This window comes from Ylistrum balloti, unplaced genomic scaffold (assembly GCF_031769215.1).
Source record: "Ylistrum balloti isolate Yb309-2 unplaced genomic scaffold, AGI_CSIRO_Ybal_v1 Utg369908, whole genome shotgun sequence".
NCBI lineage: Eukaryota > Metazoa > Mollusca > Bivalvia > Pectinida > Pectinidae > Ylistrum > Ylistrum balloti.
In genome coordinates this window covers 661,794-686,705 of record NW_026782032.1, presented here as the reverse complement: position 1 = coordinate 686,705, position 24,912 = coordinate 661,794, and positions in this window count along the sequence as shown.

Genomic DNA, 24,912 nt, shown 5'->3' with positions numbered 1-24,912 from the left:
TATAAATGTATGCTAATTTTCAATGCTCCAGTGCACAGAAATGCTTGAATTTTTAATGATATAGAAAAAAAGGAGCTGATTTGATTTCTTGGGGATATTTGCCATCATTATGGGTATATAGTTTTGGGTCATGGTTCAGCGCACACACATAGTTTGATAGCAATAGACTGACGATTATGAACCCAGAAAAATTCTTTTGGTCCTGATGTGAACTCAAGATCAATGATAAGATTGGGTAGAGAGGGGAGAGGGCTAACACTTAATCAAATTAAGTATTTGGAATTAAAAACAGCAAGATATAGAGGAAGTATCACTTGTCAGTGTATCTCGGATCAGCTGACAGCTAAGTGTGACGGAATCTATTCCAAGACTCCACCCACACAGGTGAGACTGATTTCAGTACCAACATACAACGGGGGTGTAATCAGTCTTGGTCCTCGACAGGTAGACTAATGGAAAATAACACTCTATCAATTTGGTTAATGATTACAAAGAGTCTAGAGTCAGTATATTTGAAATGAAGATAAATAATTAAAGGTTTGATCACCACTATAGACAGGTAAGTAGTCTGTCAGGTGTTAGATTAAAGGTGTGATTACCACTATAGACAGGTAAGTAGTCTGTCAGGTGTTAGATTAAAGGTGTGATTACCACTATAGACAGGTAAGTAGTCTGTCAGGTGTTAGATTAAAGGTGTGATTACCACTATAGGCAGGTAAGTAGTCTGTCAGGTGTTAGATTAAAGGTGTGGTTACCACTATAGACAGGTAAGTAGTCTGTCAGGTGTTAGATTAAAGGTGTGATTACCACTATAGACAGGTAAGTAGTCTGTCAGGTGTTAGATTAAAGGTGTGATCACCACTATAGACAGGTAAGTATTAAAGAATAAAGTGATTAGACTAGATGCAAAAAATGATAATAACAGTTACTGATTGATAAAAGAATATGAAACACTGAGTCTTTTTTTTGTGCAGTTGATACTCTATTTTTTCTTTATGCTTCACCGTGGCGACAGAGAGAGTGGAACTCTAGAATTTTATTATTTCAGTACTTCTGAACTGATTTTTGTGTGTCTCAAGGGTGGAGAATTCACAGACCAGGATGGACGTCTTAACTACAGATACGTGGCAGAATAATTTACAGTCCCCATGAAACGTGATTATCCTACGAGGAAAATATGCATGTGACGAGCTTTGGGAAAAAGAATAAACCCATTTACCTATATAAATATTTAATTAAGTCCAAATTTAATGTTAAGTTATATGACCTGTGAGGAAGGAAGAATCACTATTTCTGGGTTTTATACGACTTGAACTAAAAAAATTTTTCAACACTGTCGTAGTGTATTTGCAGTTTCTGCATGATAAACTCGACAGTTTTTGCACTCTCCTCAACACATAATACCCAGGTGAACAATAACACAGGGGCCAACTGTTGGAAAATTTTTTTTATTTGTTTGTTTTTTTTTTTTTTTTGCTTTTTCAAAGGAAAGTTGGAAAGTCTGTTTTTCCAATAACTGACTAATAACTTGGTATCAAGCTCTGATATCAGAGTTGCTATTGTTCTCTCTCTGTCTGATGTTTGCGAAGAGGACAGGTATGTGAAGAAATTTTTGTCACCCTTTCTGAAAGCCTTGTCATACTCTCTACCACTGATGTTTTGTGAGTTAAGTTTTAATTTATATTTGTAGTAATCACGAAAAGCTAACATATCTAGAATACTAGGTGCCAATGTGGTGACAATAAACTTTACAAAGTTCCCAGGATGTGTTAAACAAATAGGTTGGGAAGAGAATGGGAGGTACGGGATTCCTAGATGTGTAAACACAATAGGTTGGGAAGAAAATGGGGGGGCACAGGACTCCTAGATGTGTTTACACATTAGGTTGGGAAGAGAATGGGAGGTACAGGATTCCTAGATGTGTTAACACAATAGGTTGGGATGACACTGAGAAGCACAGAACTCCTTGAATGTGTTAACACAATAGGTTGGGATGACACTGAGAGGCACAGAACTCCCTGAATGTGTTAACACAATAGGTTGTGATGACACTGAGAGGCACAGAACTCCCTGAATGTGTTAACACAATAGGTTGGGATGACACTGAGAAGCACAGAACTCCTTGAATGTGTTAACACAATAGGTTGTGATGACACTGAGAGGCACAGAACTCCCTGAATGTGTTAACACAATAGGTTGTGATGACACTGAGAAGCACAGAACTCCTTGAATGTGTTAACACAATAGGTTGGGATGACACTGAGAAGCACAGAACTCCTTGAATGTGTTAACACAATAGGTTGGGATGACACTGAGAGGCACAGAACTCCCTGAACCTTTTTACACCATAGGTTAGGATTACACTGAGAGGTACAACCATCCTGGACATCCTATCACAATAGGTTGGCATGACATTGGGAGTTATAGTGCCCCATGAACAAGTTAAAATAATAGGTTGGGGTGACACTCAGGGTAACAGGAATCCATTCAATTTGCTTATACAATAAGTTGGAAAGACAGGTGGGAGTTTATAGGACTGCCTGGAAGTGTTAACACAATAGGTTGGGATGACACTGGGAGTTTATAGAGCTCCCTGGATGTGTTAACACAATAGGTTGGAAAGACAGGTGGGAGTTTATAGAGCTCCCTGGATGTGTTACCACAATAGGTTGAAAGACAGTGGGAGTTTATAGAGCTCCCTGGATGTGTTAACACAATAGGTTGGAAAGACAGTGGGAGTTTATAGAGCTCCCTGGATGTGTTAACACAATAGGTTGGGATGACACCGGGAGTTTATAGAGCTCCCTGGATGTGTTAACACAATAGGTTGAAAGATAGTGGGAGTTTATAGAGCTCCCTGGAAGTGTTGACACAATAGGTTTGAAAGACACTGGGAGTTTATAGAGCTCCCTGGATGTGTTAACACAATAGGTTGAAAGACAGTGGGAGTTTATAGAGCTCCCTGGATGTGTTAACACAATAGGTTGGAAAGACAGTGGGAGTTTATAGAGCTCCCTGGATGTGTTAACACAATAGGTTGAAAGACAGTGGGAGTTTATAGAGCTCCCTGGATGTGTTAACACAATAGGTTGGAAAGACAGTGGGAGTTTATAGAGCTCCCCGGATGTGTTAACACAATAGGTTGGGATGACACCTGGAGTTTATAGAGCTCCCTGGATGTGTTGACAATTTAATCGGAAAGTGCTTGAGAGTTAAAAGAAAAGTATTACATATGTTTGTACTGCGTATTATAATGATTTAGAACTATAAAAGTGATGTCGTGTTTTTGTTAAGGTTTTTGATGCTAATATTCTAGACAAAATGACTCTCATATAACAATACTTGACAATCCTATGATTATCAGAAGTTCCAGTAGTATCCAGTATACTTATCACTAGCCAGTATAATGAGACTTTCATGGAATTTTTATGGGAAATTTTGGACTTGCTTGTGATTTGGAAGGAGAAAAACTTTGATTGTAAATAGTTATAGAAATATGAAATTTCATATTTATTGTTTTTAATTAGCGTAATATCTTTGGACATTAAAAAAACATAGAGAATACAGAGTTTACGTCACTTAAATTAAAACACAAGGAAATGAAAGCAGATAACATGTCACAATCTATCTCAGCACATTTCCCTGTTTTTTAGCTAACTAATGGATGATAGTCTTGTGAGCTGAAGGATCTGTCGTTTGTCGTTGTCCATCCATTTGTACATCAACTTTAAGTTTCTTGTAGAAAACCATAAGCAACTTAGTACTGATTTGAGGTGGAATCACATCAATTTTACTCATATGAATGACCTTGACCTAGTTACAAGATGATAGGTGTCATATTTTTTAAAACTAAGCTTCTTCTTCTCTAGTTCCAATAGACTCAGAGCCATGCTATTTTTGATAGCAGATACCTGAAGGATAGAGTGCTATGATATTTCTTTATATCAATGACCTTGACCTATTTTCAAAGTCACATTGGTCAAATACAATTGTATGGTAAAAACTAAAACTAGACTTCTCAAGTTCCAATAGACTTGATTTGGTAACAAGGATAGTGAGCTGGGAAATGCCCTCATAAAAATCACCTTGACCAACATTCAGTGTCACAGGTGTTTGATATGTTGAAATATATTTTTCAAGTTTTCAAGGTCATAAGGGTCAAATATGTCAAAAACTTTCAAGAATCCTATTTTCACATTCCAGTAGACCTAGAATCCTGAGATATTGCCAGCAGGTACCAGGATTAGATTGCTACAGAATTTCCTTAAATAAATGCCAATGTATACTGTGTAATACCCTTTTCTGGGGAAACAGAATATCATGATAACTTCGTAAATGCATTGTATCATTTGTTGTATGCGTCGACTCTTTGAACACAGATTATAGAACACATAACGATTATTTTGGCATTATAGTTATATCATCCAGGTGAATGATACAGGTCCTCTGGGTCTCTTATTATCTATATCTGGTTTTCACATGATGTAGACATTAAGAAGGTTAGGCAGACATGGTACCCGTTGCTCGTGACAACCTCGGTGTAATCACCTTTGTATGAGGGTTACAGTGTTTTCCTATCTACCTGCACTAAAAAAACCAATTGCTTAAGATTTTTTTTTAACAAACCATTCCCTAAACCTCCAATGATGTGTAAATTATAAATGTAGGAACATCACCCAAAGATTGAACACCATTATTAAGAACTAATTGTCAATTGTAGGAGAAAAAACGGCAGGACCTGTCAGATTTGTAAAGAATTGGATGGCGGTATGTACATGGAAGGTGATAGTAATTGTTTCATCGTCATGGTTTCTATACATGTTTCAAGCTGGCAAGATTTATTTTTAAAGGCATTTTGAAAAAGACTTTATGATGGTCATCACCCTTATGTGAAATTTCTAAAATAAGTCAATGTGGGCTGATTTGTAGATTGCTAGACATTGTGTGCTAGAGTCACAAGTTGTCTGGAGTTTGTCAGACTCACTGAAAATATACAGGTTGGTCTGGTAGATCATCTTCTAAATTACTTCCAAGGGCATACAGGTGTTAAACATAGATTCCTATAGACATAGGACCTCAGTAGAGAGAGGATATAGGCTGGTAGGTGTAGGATATCAGCAGATATACACTGATGAATATAGCATCTAAGACAGTACAAGCTTTTATAGGCTTTTGTGTAAAGGACTTCACTTGACATAACCTTCTGTGTACAGATGTAGGTTGATATGTATAGGACATCTGTAGGTACAGGTTGGTAGGTATAGGACTTTGGTAGACATACCTGAAAAGTCTATGTATAGGACCTCTATAGGTATAGGTTGATAGATATAGGACTTAAAGAGATATAGGCTGATGTTTACTGTATTTAGGTAGATATGGACTGATGTGTATAGGATTTCAGTAGATATAGGCTTGTGTGTATAATACCTTTATAGATATAGGTTGATAGGTATAGGACATTTGTAGGTATAGGTTGATAGGTATAGGACTTTGGTAGACATACCTGGTAGGCATCTATATAAAGGACCTTTATAGATATAGGCTGATGTGTATAGGACTTCATTAGATATATCAGGGTAGGCTTCTGTGTATAGGACCTTAGTGTAGGCTGGTAGGTGAAGGACCTTAGAGAACAGAGGGTAGAAGGTAGAAAGCTTAAGGAGATCTTAAAAGGCTGAGACAAAGTAAAGCTCCCTACAATTTGAATGTTTATAGGCAAGAGTACAAAACAATACAGGACCATGTATATAGTTATCAGTGTATAGATAGATATATAGATAGGTATATAGAAGGTGGAATGAGGTAAACTTTTAAAGACTTACTGAAGTATATCAACAAACCAGAAAACAGATGTGATGAAATTATAATGAGCAAAAAAAAAATGGACACATACATGTCTAAACTACTTCTGACTAAACAAATACTATCTCAATATAGCATGTCCAGTTTATATAGTTATATAACAGACAAGTATGCGTTTGAAGGCCTGTTGTAAAAATATTCTCCAAGACATCAAACTCATAATCTTGTAATCCCATGTATTTCTTCAATCTTTTCTGACAGTCTGATTTCATCACTTGTAACATCAAAATTGTAGGATCTGATCTGCTCCAAATGCTGAATAATGAATATTACATGTATTTAAATCAGAAAGTAAACGAGACTGCTAATTAAAGAGAAAGAGGATCATTAATCGGTATGTATTTTACTCTATACATTACAAGGATATTACGAGGAAAACATCTGCAGTTTTCTCTTTGATGTAGCGACAGCCATGTTAGATTGTTGGTGGTCTCTGCAGTAGTTCATTGTTACAGAGGTCTTGGTTCAAATCTAAACGTTGATATAAGATTATTTTTTCATACCCTTTCATAACGAACACGGTAATTAGTAGGGACAGATTATGGAAATCTTCAGAGAAGAAAAAAGAAATGTATTTTCTTACAAAATGAATACAGCATCTTCTAATGTGACATAGCAGAAGAGGAATGCATGTGCATTTTTCTTATCACGAATGATTGGAATTACGAGGTGTTTATGTTTATTGGCAGATGTACGTGTGGTCTTTGACTAATTACTAAGACCTGCATCTTTTGTATCACTAAAATTCTCTACTAATGGTTTCATTTCTATCCCATTACACATTTTTGTATGCAAATTAAATAGCCGCCATATTTTCCTTGTGGGATTGATGTTCCAAATTATGGATTGTTTGCAATATGGAAAATACATGCAGATTGCCTGAGCTTAGATGTATTTCTATTCCATACATATCATTACTGCAAACAAGGAGCTGTAATTAAGGTGCCTATCTTTGATTTGTCCGCATCTGATAAAATTGCCAATATTGTAAGCTCAGGCATTGAACCTTACTGGAATTCATTATAGATAAAAGATGGAGAGAGAAAATAAAAACAGGGCCTTGAATAGTATTTCCATATATCTAATGTTGTGTGTGTATTGGATTTTTAATATTAATGATATGTAAGTTATCAGACTGCGTAATACTACACACTAATTAGTAATCGTGCTGATATTGATGTATGTATGCCACTTCAGGGCCAGCTTCCAGTAACTCCACATCGCCCGGCCACCATTACTGGATAATCACCGGTGACGCATGCTTCTCTCGGACAACACTCAAGGTATTTATAGACAAAAAGCATGCATTGCACCCAGACTTGGACATCATTAGTTTTGTTAAGGGATTCAAACTTAACAAAGACCCAGATGAGGATTATTACTGACCATGATATTAAGTGACAACAGATATGAAAAATAGGTATGACTTTATTTATGTAGTACTTATTGTAATGATAATTAAACTTCCGGCGCAGAAAGAAATTGTATATAAGATTTCTATTAAGGCTATGGTTTGCTCTGTTACAAGTGCTATGTTAAGGGCTTATATTTCCTAATATAATTGTATGTGGGATACTGACTGTTTTGTGTTTCTATCTAATTTTTTTTTTTTTTTAATTGAATTTAATATTTATCTCAACATCTTTTCCAATGATAAATTTAGGATATTAAAGACAAGTGCAAATATTTTTGTTAGCAGTAAATTCTGAAGGTATCTACAACAAAGTTCCAATAAATGATTGTTGCCAACAGAGAATAGTAACACAAGATGTCAGGATTAGCAAAAAAATAGATTTTAAAGATTATTGAAAAGTTTGTGTAAAACAGAAAAAAAAAATGTATGTAATTTCTAAAGAGCTGAAAAGTACATCTGGGAACACGTTAAGCCGGTGAACGCAGACAATCGTGGGTGATTTAGACATAGCTTATATTGTAAATGAATTCATAATCGTCGAGGAAGAAGATCAATACTTAAATAAGAAGGCTTTGGCAGATGTAATACCAGTCCGATTGTTTTTTGGAGGTACCCAGTCAGACTGGTTTATATTAAATAATGACTTCCTCGCCTGTATACATTGTGCATACATATTATTGTTTATCCGTGTTTCAGCTATACAATTTTATAATTCATGTGCGAGCACTTTTTATGGGTTACATTTGTATAAATTGAGAAAGATGTATATTCTACTGGCAAAAAATGAAATTTATCATAGATTGAAATGAAATTTGAATATTGAATTATCACAACTCCCGAGCTTTAGTGGCTGGGAAGCCATTCTTATTTAATCCTATCAATGGTTGGATATGGGCATTTCTATGGCAACCAGTGTCAGGTGACAAAAGGGAGATAATTTGTGTCAGTGTGGTTTTATGTACTCTTTTTTTAAATTGTATATAAAGGAAAGCATTCTGAATTTGTTCCTTGTCACATTTTTCCCATGTCTTGATTCCTGAGTGATTTTTTGATGTGTCTGCTAAATTAAATGTCTAAAGAGATTAAAACATACATCACTCAATCGTAAAAAACAAGAATATATTTTTGTTAAGAAATGAAAAATTCAGATTTAAAGGGGGGGAAAATGTACTTTGAAATCCATCAATAATCTGCCCCCAGTATCTCAACTTTGACTTTTTACAGGTCATAAAGGTTTGAGTCATTCCAAATTTCTTTTTTGGACAGGTTACAAGAAGTTATTTTCCTGATAAATCTATGCATATCTGTCCCTCATACATCTTTGGGAATGTATATGTCATATGCAATAAGTAGGTCACTGCAGCCTATGTTTTTACTTTTAAACCTAATAAAGCTGACCACATGGTTTCTTTCTTTGTGTTTCCTCATTGTAATATTCTTTAAGGATATTTTCTTTGCTATAGGATTTAGAAATATTAAACTTTGTGTGTAGATACATCTCTAGGAGTGTGTATGTCATATGCAAAAAATAGGTCACTGCAACTTATATTTTGACCTTTGAACTTAATAAAATCAGATTGCATGCATTTTTTCCGGGGTTTCTTATTCCTACTACAATCACTGTATTAGTCGCACAAGTCTGATCAACAGGAGTGATGAATATAAGTTGATACAACTTTTTAAACAATTGTTTGATGATAAATAAAATTCAGAGCTTTTAATACAAAACGTCTTTGGCATTGTAACATATGTGTACTTAAGTTGATCCTGAGACAAATAATTTTTTATAAGAATCTGTTGAATATAATTGCATTTCATTTTGATAATTTGGCAGTTGTTGCCATTTCTGTCATAGTCTGACACTGAAATGTTATGAATGTTGATAGGCTGGCATTGCACACAACTAAATTTAAAACTTTAGTGAAATTTGATTTTTGGCTTCATCTGTATATACATAAGTGAGAAGATATTTGAAGTAGTAATGAATATTCATATGAAAATTATATGTTATGGTCTTTATCATTAGTAATTTTTTCACATTTTGGAAGATTTCAAACTTATGAAATACTGGGATGTCAATGATTTCTTTATTATGTAACAGTTACTTCACAGATGCTGTTTGTGGAAGCTTATTGAGGCTTTGGAATAATTTCTATCTGTGTAAAATAGAATTACATTTCATGCTGAGAAGCATGCTAAATTAGCTCCTAACATAAAAAGGTCATTAATTTTTCCCATAGTAAACTGTATAGTGTTTGTCTTTTTTCACACGTACTGGCTTAGGTCTGGTATGGGTGATGTAGAAGTAATCCAAGAATTTGATGAAAGTATGCAATTTTACTTATCTTCAACATTCCCAGAACTATGCCAGCACTGGAGGTATTTCTCTCTGGTCTGTTCCTAAGGATACTGTAGTACAAATTTTTTTTTTATTTTTAGTGGATGTTAAAATAGGTACTGTTAAACCAGTAATATTGATGGACACTTATCTCCACTTGCCTTTCTGGAAATATTTTTATCACCAAAATAAAACATTGATTTCAGTAATTCATTTCTAAAATGTATTCTGCCATATGAGGTCTTGAAGAATGGAACAGTATTGAAGGATCAAAATCTTATAGATAATGGCAACCAGGTCATAAGGATTGTGAGGACTTCTTCTTTAGAACTGTAAGACTATGTGTCATGAAGTGGGACTATGACTTGCTAAATGGTCTGCTTAAAGTGGCCAACATTTGATATAAAAATAAATTCAATGTTTAAAACCTTTTAATGAAGGGTGATAATAAAACCATAATACCTAGAACTATATCATGCTAGAATGAAAAAATTAGGAAATTATGAAAAAGACCTTTCCGAAAATGAAAAGAAAAAAGACTTTGATTATCTTGCTTGTAACTAGCTAGAATTTCAAATATACATCCATGACACTGCAGTCCAGACATTTCAGGTACAAAGTATCAAATTCTTCTTCTAATGAATTGTGAATCCGAGAGCAAAAACTAGATGATATTTGACTTGCTTATGTGAAGTCTGATCTAGTTTGTTCAAATAAATGATTGGAGTGTTTTCTACGTTAGAAATTAAATGTGCTCATACAATGAAATTGCATTGACATGAGCTTTTAATTTTGGTTTAACCTTAACGGGTTTTACGTCCACCATTACGGCCTTTCAGTCTTTCAGCATTGAGTTCTATATGAGCTGAAGAATAAAGGTTTTTTATCTTGGCTGTAGAGCTAGTGAGTTTAGGGAAGATAATTTTGATTAAGAAGAGATGGGTATTAATTGTTGTACAGGAAGAAGAGGAGTGGAGTTTCTCTATCTGCACCTCTAAACCATGTGTTCATGTGCACTTTGATATAAGGGTTAAAAAGATCCATCATAATGTAATATTTAGCTGGGTTTTTTAACATATAATTTGTAGGTGTTGCGTGATATCTTCACAATCCATAACAGTTAAAAGAACATCTTTATTTCTGGAATGTTTATACTCTACTAATATATACAAAGTGCACTTTAGAAATTGATTGACGTATGTAAAAGTAATTTTTTTGTAAAAAAAAAAAAAAATTGATAAAGTAATCAGCAAACAGGTTGAAATAGAGCTTTACTTGTTTTTGCTGAAGTGATTGTGGAACATCCTGTTGTGTCTCATCTTAGCACTACAGATAAAGCATCCTGTTTTTGCATTCTGATATGTCTGTATTTTCAACAATCAGATGAAATAAACAAGCTAGATAAATAAAGACACTGTATTTGTCGTAGTTATTCCCTCTTACCATTAAATCCGTCTTTTGTTCTTAGCGTTTTAAATGTTTTTTACCACCTGGATACTAGGATAATAGTTTTTGTTGTTAGACCGTTGTCATTTGTTGTCCTCTGTTGGTCAACATGGATGCAATGATTCATCATATCATTGTTGTCAATTGTTCATCATGTCATTGTTGTCCATTGTTCATCATGTCATTGTTGTCTGTCGTTCATCATGTCATTGTTATCAATTGTTCATCATGTCATTGTTGTCTGTTGTTCATCATGTCATTGTTGTCTGTTGTTCATCATGTCATTGTTGTCAATTGTTCATCATGTCATTGTTGCCAATTGTTCATCATGTCATTGTTGCCAATTGTTCCTGTCATTGTTGTCTGTTGTTCAAGTCATGCTTGTCAATTGTTCATCATGTCATTGTTGTCTGTTGTTCATCATGTCATTGTTGTCAATTGTTCATCATGTCATTGTTGTCAATTGTCCATCATGTCATTGTTGCCAATTGTTCATCATGTCATTGTTGCCAATTGTTCCTGTCATTGTTGTCTGTTGTTCAAGTCATGCTTGTCAATTGTTCATCATGTCATTGTTGTCTGTTGTTCATCATGTCATTGTTGCCAATTGTTCATCATGTCATTGTTGTCTGTTGTTCATAAGGACATTGTTGCCAATTGTTCATCATGTCATTGTTGTCAATTGTTCATCATGTCATTGTTGTCTGTTAATCATGTCATTGTTGTCTGTTGTTCATCATGTCATTGATGTCAATTGTTCATCATGTCATTGTTGCCAGTTGTTCATCAAGTCATTGTTGTCACTTGTTCATCATGTCATTGTTGTCAATTGTTCATCATATCATTGTTGTCAATTATTCATCATGTCATTGTTGTCTGTTGTTCATCATGTCACTGTTGTCAATTGTTCATCATGTCATTGTTGTCTGTTGTTCATCATATCATTGTTGTCAATTGTTCATCATGTCATTGTTGTCTGTTGTTCATCATATCATTGTTGTCAATTGTTCATCATGTCATTGTTGTCTGTTGTTCATCATGTCACTGTTGTCAATTGTTCATCATGTCATTGTTGTCAATTGTTCATCATGTCATTGTTGTCAATTGTTCATCATATCATTGTTGTCTGTTGTTCATCAAGTCACTGTTGTCAGTTGTTCATCATGTCATTGTTGTCTGTTGTTCATCATGTCATTGTTGTCTGTTGTTCATCATGTCATTGTTGTCTGTTGTTCATCATGTCATTGTTGTCTGTTGTTCATCATATCATTATTGTCCATTTTTCATCCGAGCAGTGTTGCCTGTTGTATTCATTGTTTTGGTATTGGGGATGTGGTGCTACAGATTTACATTGAATGTGTCGATACTAGCTTTTCTGTGTTTAAAATTAATGATCAAAATAACAGGATTTGAATTTTGAAATATTATGTAGTTAAATAATCTATTTGTCATAAATACAGAAAATTAAATCATGGGTATAACAATTGATTTTGTATGAGAACTTTACACAAATTTACCTTGCTACTGATTGTGAAATTTAAATTGTTTTACTAAAGCCCTGCTATGGTGGCAGTTAGCATCTTCCATTATATATAGATTTCTGCATGGTCACGGACCCAACACTACTGATATCAGAGGTATATATGGCGTTGTTATAAAAATATACACCAAATAAATGTGAAAGACTGGAACAAACAGAAAATAAAGTGACTGATTTAAAAGCATCTACTCCGGTTTGACATTCAGGTTTTAAGATAAAGAATGAAAAGATGGCGACTTGATGAGCACAATGATCTAAACAAGGTCACCTCTAAGATGTATAGTTTTAGTTGTAAAGCATTACTTAATTGATACCTAAAAGTGAAAGGTGTCAAACCTAGGTGTACTGGGGTCTGGGGAAAATTACATATCTCCATGACAACTGACACCAAGGTTTTGTCTCAAGTAGGAACATGTCAAGATGGATGACATGAAATCGAGGAATTAAAATGTAATTACCATAGTCTTCTGTGGAGAAGCCAGTCAAAATCGTCTAGGAATAAACCATGTCATGTTTTATTGCAGAAAAATTCATACCAAACCAGAATTACTGGAAGAATAAAAGGGTTTTTGACTTGGAAATGATAGTTGACTTCTATATATATAGATATATATTTAGTTACCCAAGTGGTGTCCATGGTTACCTGTTAATTAAAGTGAAGATGGCTGATACTGAAGGGATGGAAATATTGTCTTGTCTTAAGTCATTCTTGCTGTTTCTTCTTGACAACTTGAGAATATGTTCTTATATTTAGACATTCCACATGTGCGAAGTACATTTATGAAAAACATCTATCTGTGGCATTAAAAACTTGCTAGACAGCCATAGCCACGAATGATTTTTCAGTTGATGGTGAAAGATGTCACTGCAATCAAAGATTCCATTCTGTTTTAAGAAGAAAGTGACAAGAATTCTTTGGTTGCCTCTATGACATGACAGACATTTGAAATGCTTTTTCAAAATGAGTTAAGTATGAGGATTGATTTGTGATATGCCGTCTTTGTCAAAAATTACTCTGTTATTATTGTAATAACACTACCAATGTTACAGTCATACTGTTCATCACAAGTTCCTGGCATTGTAGGCCCAGGTTTACAGCCAATACCATGACCTAATTACAGGTTTACAGCCTATACAATGACCTAGTTACAGGTTACAACCTATACCATGACCTAGTTACAGGTTACAGTCTATACCATGACCTAGTTACAGGTTACAGTCTATATATAAGCATAAACTAGTAGCATAAAGACTCTTAGGTACAACCTCTTTATACATTATGACCTTGTAAATGGTTACAGCCTCTATACAGAAAATGTGACAGCCACAGCCTCCATATATACAATATGACCTAGTTACAGGCCACAACTTCCCTCTCTCTCTCTATATATATATATATACAATGTGACCTGGATACAGGTTTACAGCCTCTATATAAATATATAAATGTGACCTAGTTATAGGCCACAACTTCTATATATACGTATATATATATACAATGTGACCTGGATACAGATTTACAGCCTCCTTACTGTCTATATTCTGCTTATTCTACAATATGACTTACTTACCATTATAGACCTGATTTGTTATGATGTAACTGGGAAATACTTGTGCTACAACAGGTGCTACAAGTGGCCCCGACACCCTTTCAACCTTTCAGGAAAACACCTCTTCTGCGCAAGTGGTTATGTGAAACTTTAAGTCAGCCCAGTTCCAACACTGATCAGCCACTTCTTCATAGCCCTATACCAGTCTGAAATTCCAAACCACCACCCTCAACTCTTTCATTCTCAACGCCTTAAACCTACTACACATTTTTTTCCATGATAGGTTACAGGGATAAAACATATCAGTCACCATGAAATGAGCTTAAAGCCCTAACCTGATATTATGTGATGTTTGTTGTTTTTGAATTGATAACTTTGCAGAGAAAAGACCAAATTTGTGGAAGCAAAGGCTATGAAAATATTGTCAAACAATTGAACAAATTGTTTTGATGTTAGATATATTTTGTTCAGTAGCAAGCTTGGATGGAGGCTTATCGAGTTTTCTTTCAAGATTCTAGGAATGCAATGTTTTAAAATACTTTGAGTGGTCTGTTTTTGATATCCAAGAAGCCAATGCTGGGGCTGATATTTTGGCCAGTGTGATACTATACTTGAATGAAGGACAATCAGATTGTAAACTGAAGAACTGGTGCGTAAATATCGGGCCCATTAGGCCTCTTGTTGTGTTGTAAGTGAATGTACTATAGAGGGGAGATAAGACAAATGAACTATCCTGTAAATTACCTGATGATAATGTAATTTGTAACATAGATATACTTGGTATCTATGGCAACTTATGTATAAGATTTTGCATAAAAACAGTAAGTGATAAAAGAAACAGATGTTGTACTTATAAAGCAAAACATTTTTAAGATAAAACCAGTAAAATCTTGCAAGTATCTGTCTCTCCAGCTGTCTCTCTGCCTTGTAGGTAGGGCTGTAGTGGTGAAAGACAAGGAGTTCAGAATTTTCTTTTTCTTCCCCTTTGCCTTGTAGGTAGGGCTTAGTGGTATGTGGCAAGTTGTTGAGAATGCAGTTTCTACTCTTCTTTGCCTTGTAGATAAGCATTTTATAAAAATAACTGGCTATTCTCCCTCTACGAATGCTTCCCTGTAAGTAATGATAGTACATATTGGACTGTAAATTGAGAGGGGTTCAGGAGGGATAATCTTTCAGTCTCTGTCATATATGTGTGGCTGTAATGATAAATGGAGAGGGGTTCAGAAGAAGGATCTTTCTGTCTCTCTGTCTTGTACCTAGTTCTGTAATGATAAATGATGAGGGGTTCAGAAGAAGGATCTTTCTGTCTCTCTGTCTTGTACCTAGTTCTGTAATGATAAATGATGAGGGGTTCAGAAGAAGGATCTTTCTGTCTCTCTGTCTTGTACCTAGTTCTGTAATGATAAATGGAGAGGGATTCAGAAGAAGGACCATTCTGTTTCTGTATTGTGCATAGGGTTGTTATGCTAAATGGAGAGGGATTCAGAAGGGATTCCTATGTCATGTGATTTCTACTAAGAAAAGTTTGATCCATTCAATCTTTTTTCTATAATGTCAGTACTGAACCAGTACAGGAGACCATTAAATAACTGTTGATGTTTCTCTGATTGACAGTTGGTGGTTCTCACATTGCAATCAAGAGAGAGAAGGCTCACTACTGCCTAGCACCAGGATAGAGCATCCCCCAAACCCTGTTCCACCCCTAACTACAAGAGAGAGAAGGCTCACTAATGCCTAGCACCAGGATAGAGCATCCCCCATATCCAGCTGTACCCCTACCTACAAGAGAGAGAAGGCTCACTAATACCTAGCACCAGGATAGAGCATCCCCCATACCCAGCTGTACCCCTACCTACAAGAGAGAGAAGGCTCACTAATGCCTAGCACCAGGATAGAGCATCCCCCATACCCAGCTGTACCCCTACCTACAAGAGAGAAGGCTCACTACTGCCTAACACTATGATAGAGCTCCCTAAACCCTGCTCTACCCCTATCTACAAGAGAAAGAAGGCTCTAGACTGCCTATCACCAGGATAGAGCTCCCCAAACCCTGTTCCACCCCTATCTACAGGAGAGAGAAGGCTCACTACTGCCTAGTGCTATGATAGAGCTCCCCTGAACCCTGCTGTACCCCTACCTACAAAAGACAGAAGGCTCACTACTGCCTAGCACCATGATAGGGCTGCCCTGAACCCAGCTCCACCCCATTCTACAAGAGAGAGGGCTCCAGTCTCAATGCTGGAGGTATTCTCACTGCTGACTAGCACCTTGATAGACCTCTCCTGAACCCTGCTCTACCCCTAACTACACGAGAGAAAAGGCTCACTACTGCCTAGCACCATAATAGAGCTCCCCTGAACCCAGCTCCACCCCATTCTACAAGAGAGAGGGCTCCAGTCTCAATGCTGGAGGTATTCTCACTGCTGCCTAGTGCCCTGAATTAATTTTTCATTAGTAAGTAATCCTTCAAAGGTTCCAACCAAATCTGCCCCTCTATAAAGTACATATGTTTATTTATAACATTTCTGCTAATTTCTGTTCATGTGAATGCATACATCTAGCCTGATACATTAGAGAGCTCCCAGACATCAGTTACATGAGTTTTTATATGATTCATTGGGTACAAAAAAACGCATATTATGTTTCCAATCTCTTCACTTTTATACAGAAATGTATGGAATTTTTATTAAGTAAGCTTTTTGCAAAGCCACAATCATTTTTAAAAAAGCATTAAAACAAAAAAAAGGAATTAATTGAAGGTGTGGAAGCTTGCTGTGCTTTTGGCCGTGGATTTACGGGAGGGAACTTGAGTATTGTAGAGGAGGGGCAAGACAAAAATCTGACGTGAGAGGAATGTCTTTATTGCAAGCTCAGTCAATGGTGGAAAATTTACTGACTAGATTGTCCTCATTTTCTAGCCTCTCGGATCACAGCTAAATTTGAAATTATACATTGCAACCTATTTTTTCTGTAAATTGAAGAAAAACACAGACACATACAACAATATAGTGCTGTCTCGTTACCTTAAAAGTATATATTGGGGCCAGGGATCTCAGAAATTTAATGATAATAAGTATTGATAAAGTTGTAACATTAAAAATGTGATTTATAATCTAATGTAGGGCATCAATGTTAAAAAATTGAAGTGATATTTAATATAACCAGGGTTTTGTGTGTGTATGTATGTGTGTGTGGGCGGGGGGGGGGGGGGGGGGGGCATGAAGTTTAAGTCCCAGCAAACATTTAATATTAGATTGATCAGTAAATTATAATATTAGATATATCAGTGAATTATAATATTAGATTTATCAGTGAAGTTTAATATTAGATTTATCAGTGAATTATAATATTAGATATATCAGTGAATTATAATATTAGATTTATCAGTGAATTATAATATTAGATTTATCAGTGAATTATGATATTAGATTTATCAGTGAATTATAATATTAGATTTATCAGTGAATTATAATATTAGATTTATCAGTGAATGATAATATTAGGAAATCTTACTTATGACCATATATAGATGTAAACTTGTAAACTAATGTACAAACATCTAGGAATCCCATGAATTAGCCCAAACTTAGAGACAACCTCAAAATTAAACACTGTACGGTACATTTTTACAATAGGTCTTGTACTAAAAAAACTTCCTATGACAATTTGATCGATCAATTAATCTTTTTTTGAAATAGCCAATGATGATGAAGCCTTTCACAATAGTAAATTCATTTTGATTGGCACAGCTCTTGATAGCCATGTTTGATAGAGACATTTTGATTGGCAGAGCTCAGAGTTAACAAGCAACAGAGATTGGGTACAGACATGTTGATGGGCAGAGCACTGATTGGACTATAAAGTCATATATGTTCCTGACATTTTGATTATAAATCAGTATAGCAAGTTAAAGATATATTAAAATATAGTAAATTTGATGTATAATACAGTGGTCAAGTTCTCAAGCAGATAACCTAAAAATGTAACAGAATCAGTCAACAGGCAATAAAGAGACCTTATTGACCACAGTATGACAATATGGAGTCCACACTGACCACAGTATGACAATATAGAGTCCACACCGACCACAGTATGACAATATAGAGTCCACACCGACCACAGTATGACAATATAGAGTCCACACCGACCACAGTATGACAATATAGAGTCCTCACTGACCACAGTATGACAATATAGAGTCCACACTGACCACGGTATGACAATATACAGCCTTTACTGATCACAGTATGACAATATAGAGTCCACACCGACCACAGTATGACAATATGGAGTCCTCACTGACCACAGTATGACAATATAGAGTCCACACTGACCACAGTATGACAATATAGAGTCCACACAGACCACAGTATCACAATATAGAGTCCTCACTGACCACAGTATCACAATATAGAGTCCACACTGACCACAGTATGACAATATAGAGTCCACACTGACCACAGTATGACAATATAGAGTCCTCACTGACCACAGTATGACAATATAGAGTCCACACTGACCACAGTATGACAATATACAGCCTTTACTGACCACAATATGACAATATAGAGTCCACACTGACCAAAGTATGACAATATAGAGTCCACACCGACCACAGTATGACAATATAGAGTCCACACAGACCACAGTATGACAATATAGAGTCCACACTGACCACAGTATGACAATATAGAGTCCTCACTGACCACAGTATGACAACATAGAGTCCACACTGACCACAGTATGACAATATAGAGACCACACTGACCACAGTATGACAATGTGAAGTCCACACTGACCACAGTATGACAATATAGAGTCCTCACTGACCACAGTATGACAATATAGACCCCACACTGACCACAGTATGACAATATAGAGTCCACACTGACCAAAGTATGACAATATAGAGACCACACTGTCCACAGCATGACAATATAGAGCCCACACTGACCAAAGTATGACAATATAGAGTCCACACTGACCACAGTATGACAATATAGACCCCACACCGACCACAGTATGACAATATAGAGTCCACACTGTTCTGACTGGTTTGGTGGTTTAGACAGGTTGTGTGGTATACAGGTTGTCACTGTAAGTTTGATGCTGTAGACAGGTTGTGTGGTACACAGGTTGTCACTGTAAGTTTGATGCTGTAGACAGGTTGTGTGGTACACAGGTTGTCACTGTAATTTTGATGCTGTAGACAGGTTGTGTGGTATACAGGTTGTGTGTGGTACACAGGTTGTCACTGTAAGTTTGGTGGTTTGGTGGTTTAGACAGGTTGTGTGGTATACAGGTTGTCACTGTAAGTTTGGTGGTTTAGACAGGTTGTGTGGTACACAGGTTGTCACTGTAAGTTTGGTGGTTTGATGGTTTAGACAGGTTGTGTGGTATACAGGTTGTCACTGTAAGTTTGGTGGTTTAGACAGGTTGTGTGGTATACAGGTTGTCACTGTAAGTTTGGTGGTTTAGACAGGTTTTGTGGTATACAGGTTGTCACTGTAAGTTTGGTGATTTAGACAGGTTGTGTGGTATACAGGTTGTCACTGTAAGTTTGGTGGTTTAGACAGGTTGTGTGGCACACAGGTTGTCACTGTAAGTTTGGTGGTTTAGACAGGTTGTGTGGTACACAGGTTGTCACTGTAAGTTTGATGCTGTAGACAGTTTATGTGCGTGGAGCCCTATACCTATATCATGTTCCAGTTGATCCCATGATTATACATAATTACTAACGAGGAAGTAAGTGGCCCTAACAGTTTATTACACAGACACACCAATTGTCGACGTGTCAAATTAATATCTAGCCTTCTGAATTTTGATGTATAGAACATGTACAACAATACATATGTATAAACGTTTATATCAATTGTCCTGTACGAATCTACACTCTAATAAAAAGAGAAAATTGAGTATGATTTTTTGTAAAAACAAATTTAAAAGCATCACAGTGGCCAGTTTTTATTTTGTAAACAAGATTCAAAATCGCTTTTACTTTAAAAGCACCTCGGTATTTCCTTTCAGTATGGCATTGCATGCATTTCTTTTGAAAACACAGTAAGGTTTAATTAAAGTTGTATATGTTTTGTTGCGGAAGGTTTTGTCGCCGTGACAACCTAGCCTCCTTCCCACAGTGTCCATTGGATACCTGCAGCTACGTGCATGTCAAAATTAACACCTGTCTATGACACTGGCCTAACTTTTTCCGGATGACCAGAAATTGATGAGCTCTTAACTTGCTGGCCTGGGAAATAGCCAGCCGTTTCTGTCCACTCACTCAGGTGTAGAGAAATTAAGACGAGATCTTCTTTTTATGAAAGCAGACTTTTCATTGTTTGATACATGCTATAAAACAGGCGGTGTTTATAGACATTTTCTACAATGACCGTACTAGGAGTGCAGCCTGTTACCTGTAGCTGACCTTACAACAAAAGGTCAACTTGATTTACCTGTAAAACTGTGGGAAGATCTCAAAGAACAATGATTTCATGAGAGAGCATCACATTTTTGACTCAGTGATTAGAGAGTTATATTCATGTCCACAGAGAAACATTCTAGTGGAAAAAAAGGTCATTTAAGGATAAAAAACAAAATTTGCAAGTATAACTATGGTTTGAATAGCATTAAATAGCTGATCATCTGAAAGCATCACCCAAAGGCAAGGACATTGACTTGGGTATATAATCACTTCTATCTTCCCAGGAAATGCTAATTCACGTGCTTCTGAAACTTAATTGACAACCAGATTTAACTAGCGGTTTGTGTCATTAGACTTGGCTGTCTTCTCACCTCATCATTCAGCCTCTTCGACTTCCTTTCACCAACAAGTTTGGATATTGGAGACTTTTTATTTCCTCAGACATGTATAATTAAAATGCTGAGGACCGCAACAATTGTTTACTGTCCAGCCAGGTCTGACACCCATGTGACACCTTCTCAAGTCTGGAGACGAAAAATTAATCTGATTACAGATTATTGGATGAGGCAGCCAAAAAGGGGACAATAAAAGTACATGGTAACTGTCTCCATATGTATCTCAAACCTGCTGTTCTGCTTTAACATCGCTCTTTCTTAAGTTGATACTTTCAATTCTTGTTCAATCATTTTCAGGTTATGCCATAAGGGACATAATTACAACGTGTTGTAGGATTTCCCGGAGTTATTTGCCTACATTTATGTCTTGTTAGCTATCGGTTTTCTTTATCAGCTATATAATAATCGTGACAGATTTTAAAAGGTTTTTGAAGACTTTTATTATTTCAAATCTATGTTTGAATTTTTACCTCTACTTCCATATTGGTCAAACAGAGCGTATTCTATGTATTTTATCATCAATTGGTTATATTACTTCCTCGTTCGGTACCAAGTTCTTCTTTGTTGTCTGTCATCCTTCAATTTGAAATTAAATAGCCTCTTCCAAGAGCACTAAGTAGATTTTAACTGATTTCAACTTCAACAAAAACAGCAAAGACCACAGATTTTTACTTCAAACTCAAATCCAATGAAACTATGGCAAAATGCAATAAGCCCACTCCCTATTTTTGAGTCAGATTGATATGTTGACCCCATGGGATCCTGTAATAAGCCCACTCCCTATTTTTGTGACAGAGTGATATTTTCTGACCCCATGCAGTCGTGTAATAAGCCCACTCCCTATTTTTGTGACAGAGTGATATTTTCTGACCCCATGCAGTCTTGTAATAAGCCCACTCCCTATTTTTGTGACAGAATGAAATGTTCTGACCCCATGGGATCTTGTAATAAGCCCACTCCCTATTTTTGTGACAGAGTGATATGTTCTGACCCCATGCAGTCGTGTAATAAGCCCACTCCCTATTTTTGTGACAGAGTGATATTTTCTGACCCCATGCAGTCGTGTAATAAGCCCACTCCCTATTTTTGTGACAGAGTGAAATGTTCTGACCCCATGCAGTCTTGTAATAAGCCCACTCCCTATTTTTGTGACAGAGTGATATGTTCTGACCCCATGGGATCTTGTAATAAGCCCACTCCCTATTTTTGAGTCAGAGTGATATGTTATGACCCATGCGATCATGTAATAAGCACACTCCCTGATTTTGAGGCAGAGGTAATATGTTGACTTCCTGGGCTGCTATAATCAGGAGGAGGACAGACTCTAGGATAGTAGTATTCTTGGTAGTTGGAAATCAAAAAGTAAAGTCACTGACTCTCTCCTTGGGACTGAGTAACCAGATGTCGGTAATATTTTCGAAATAAGGTGGATATCAGTTAATACATGTACAGGAATGATGTAAAGTAAGTATTGGAGTAAGGTGGAAGGATGATGAAGGATTTTTTTCATGTTTGAGAGTTTGCTGCGAATTAGACTGAAAGAATTTAATGATTATTAGGTCATCTGACCCTATTGTTCGGTCCACTGTCCGCCGTCCACTGTCCGCCGTCCACTGTCCGCTGTCCACTGTCCGCCGTCCACTGTCCAGCGTTGGTAAACTTTTCATTTAAAACACTACTCCTGCATGACGCCTTTGTCAACCAAATTTAGTCTGAAACATCCTAGAGGGTGAGGATTTATTTAGTAAAGCCAGAAAGTTGATTCGACCCCTAGGGTCCTTGGGATGGGGCCCCAAAAGGGAAGATAGACAATACTTTGCTTCAAAACGCTACTCTTCTTTAATGCCTGAATTGATTTAAACCAATTTGGTCTGAAAACGTCATTGAGGCTGGGAAATCGTTTCTTAAATTCAGCAAGTTGATTCATCCCCTAGGGACTTGGGGGTGTGGCCCAGAAAATGGGAAGTTATTTTGCTCCAAAATACTACCCCATTCTTAATGCGTAGTTAGAATTCAACTAAATTTGGTCTAAAACATTATTGCAGGTGTGATATCATTTCTTTCATTCAGAAAGTTAATTCGACCCCTAGGGCAGGGCCCCACAAATGGGAAAGTTAATAGTCAAAACACTACTCTTTCTTAATGCTGGAATAGATTTCAATTAAATTTGGTCTCAAACTTCATTGTGGTTGGGAACCATTTCTTAAATTCAGAAAGTAGTGTGGTAGTTACTATAACGGCTTTGTACTTTACGTCATGTTGAAGACTGGTTAGTATCTATATATATAAGTATCTATATAGGTTCTATATGTATAGAATATCTCGAGATTCGTTTGTATTGTTATACAGATATGCATGATCAATAGACATGTCTACACATTCATCATATATAGAGTATTAATCATTTGTATCCGGGATGTAATAGTATAATCCGTAAAGTGTTGGCCAATTTCAACCTTGGATGAAGAGTCAAGGTGTTAGAGTTTGATGCTCCCTACCTGTGGCAATTTGTGTTTTGTCAAGAAAATGTGAACCATACTGATCTGTGTTGCCCTGGGTGTATCCTTGGGCCAGACTTTTGACCCATATGGCTCCTAGCATCATTTGACGGGTCTCCCTTATGTTGTTCTCTGAGGTAGCCACCAGTTATCATAATGAGACCTCAAAATGACCTTGGCTGTTGACTGAGCAATATACCCAGAAAACTATCGAGTGATATAATTGAAAAATTTATGAATATGTAAAATAGTTTCATAAATTGTTATACAAATCTATATAATTCTTGTACAGATTGCTATACTTGTTATACAAATCTATATAATTCTTGTACAGATAGCTATACTTGTTATACAAATCTATATAATTCTTGTACAGATAGCTATACTTGTTATACAAATCTATATAATTATTATACAGATAGCTATACTTGTTATACAAATCTATATAAATATTATACAGATTGATATACTTGTTATACAAATCTATATAATTATTATACAGGTTGATATACTTGTTATACAAATCTATATAATTCTTGTACAGATCGATATACTTGTTATACAAATCTATATAATTCTTGTACAGATAGCTATACTTGTTATACAAATCTATATAATTCTTGTACAGATAGCTATACTTGTTATACAAATCTATATAAATATTATACAGATTGCTATACTTGTTATACAAATCTATATAATTATTATACAGATTGCTATACTTGTTATACAAATCTATATAATTCTTGTACAGATTGATATACTTGTTATACAAATCTATATAATTATTATACAGGTTGATATACTTGTTATACAAATCTATATAATTCTTGTACAGATCGATATACTTGTTATACAAATCTATATAATTCTTGTACAGATAGCTATACTTGTTATACAAATCTATATAATTCTTGTACAGATAGCTATACTTGTTATACAAATCTATATAAATATTATACAGATTGCTATACTTGTTATACAAATCTATATAATTCTTGTACAGATTGCTATACTTGTTATACAAATCTATATAATTATTATACAGGTTGCTATACTTGTTATACAAATCTATATAATTCTTGTACAGATTGCTATACTTGTTATACAAATCTATATAATTATTATACAGATAGCTATACTTGTTATACAAATCTATATAATTATTATACAGATAGCTATACTTGTTATACAAATCTATATAATTATTATACAGGTTGCTATACTTGTTATACAAATCTATATAATTATTATACAGGTTGCTATACTTGTTATACAAATCTATATAATTCTTGTACAGATTGCTATACTTGTTATACAAATCTATATAATTCTTGTACAGATTGCTATACTTGTTATACAAATCTATATAATTCTTGTACAGATTGCTATACTTGTTATACAAATCTATATAATTATTATACAGGTTGCTATACTTGTTATACAAA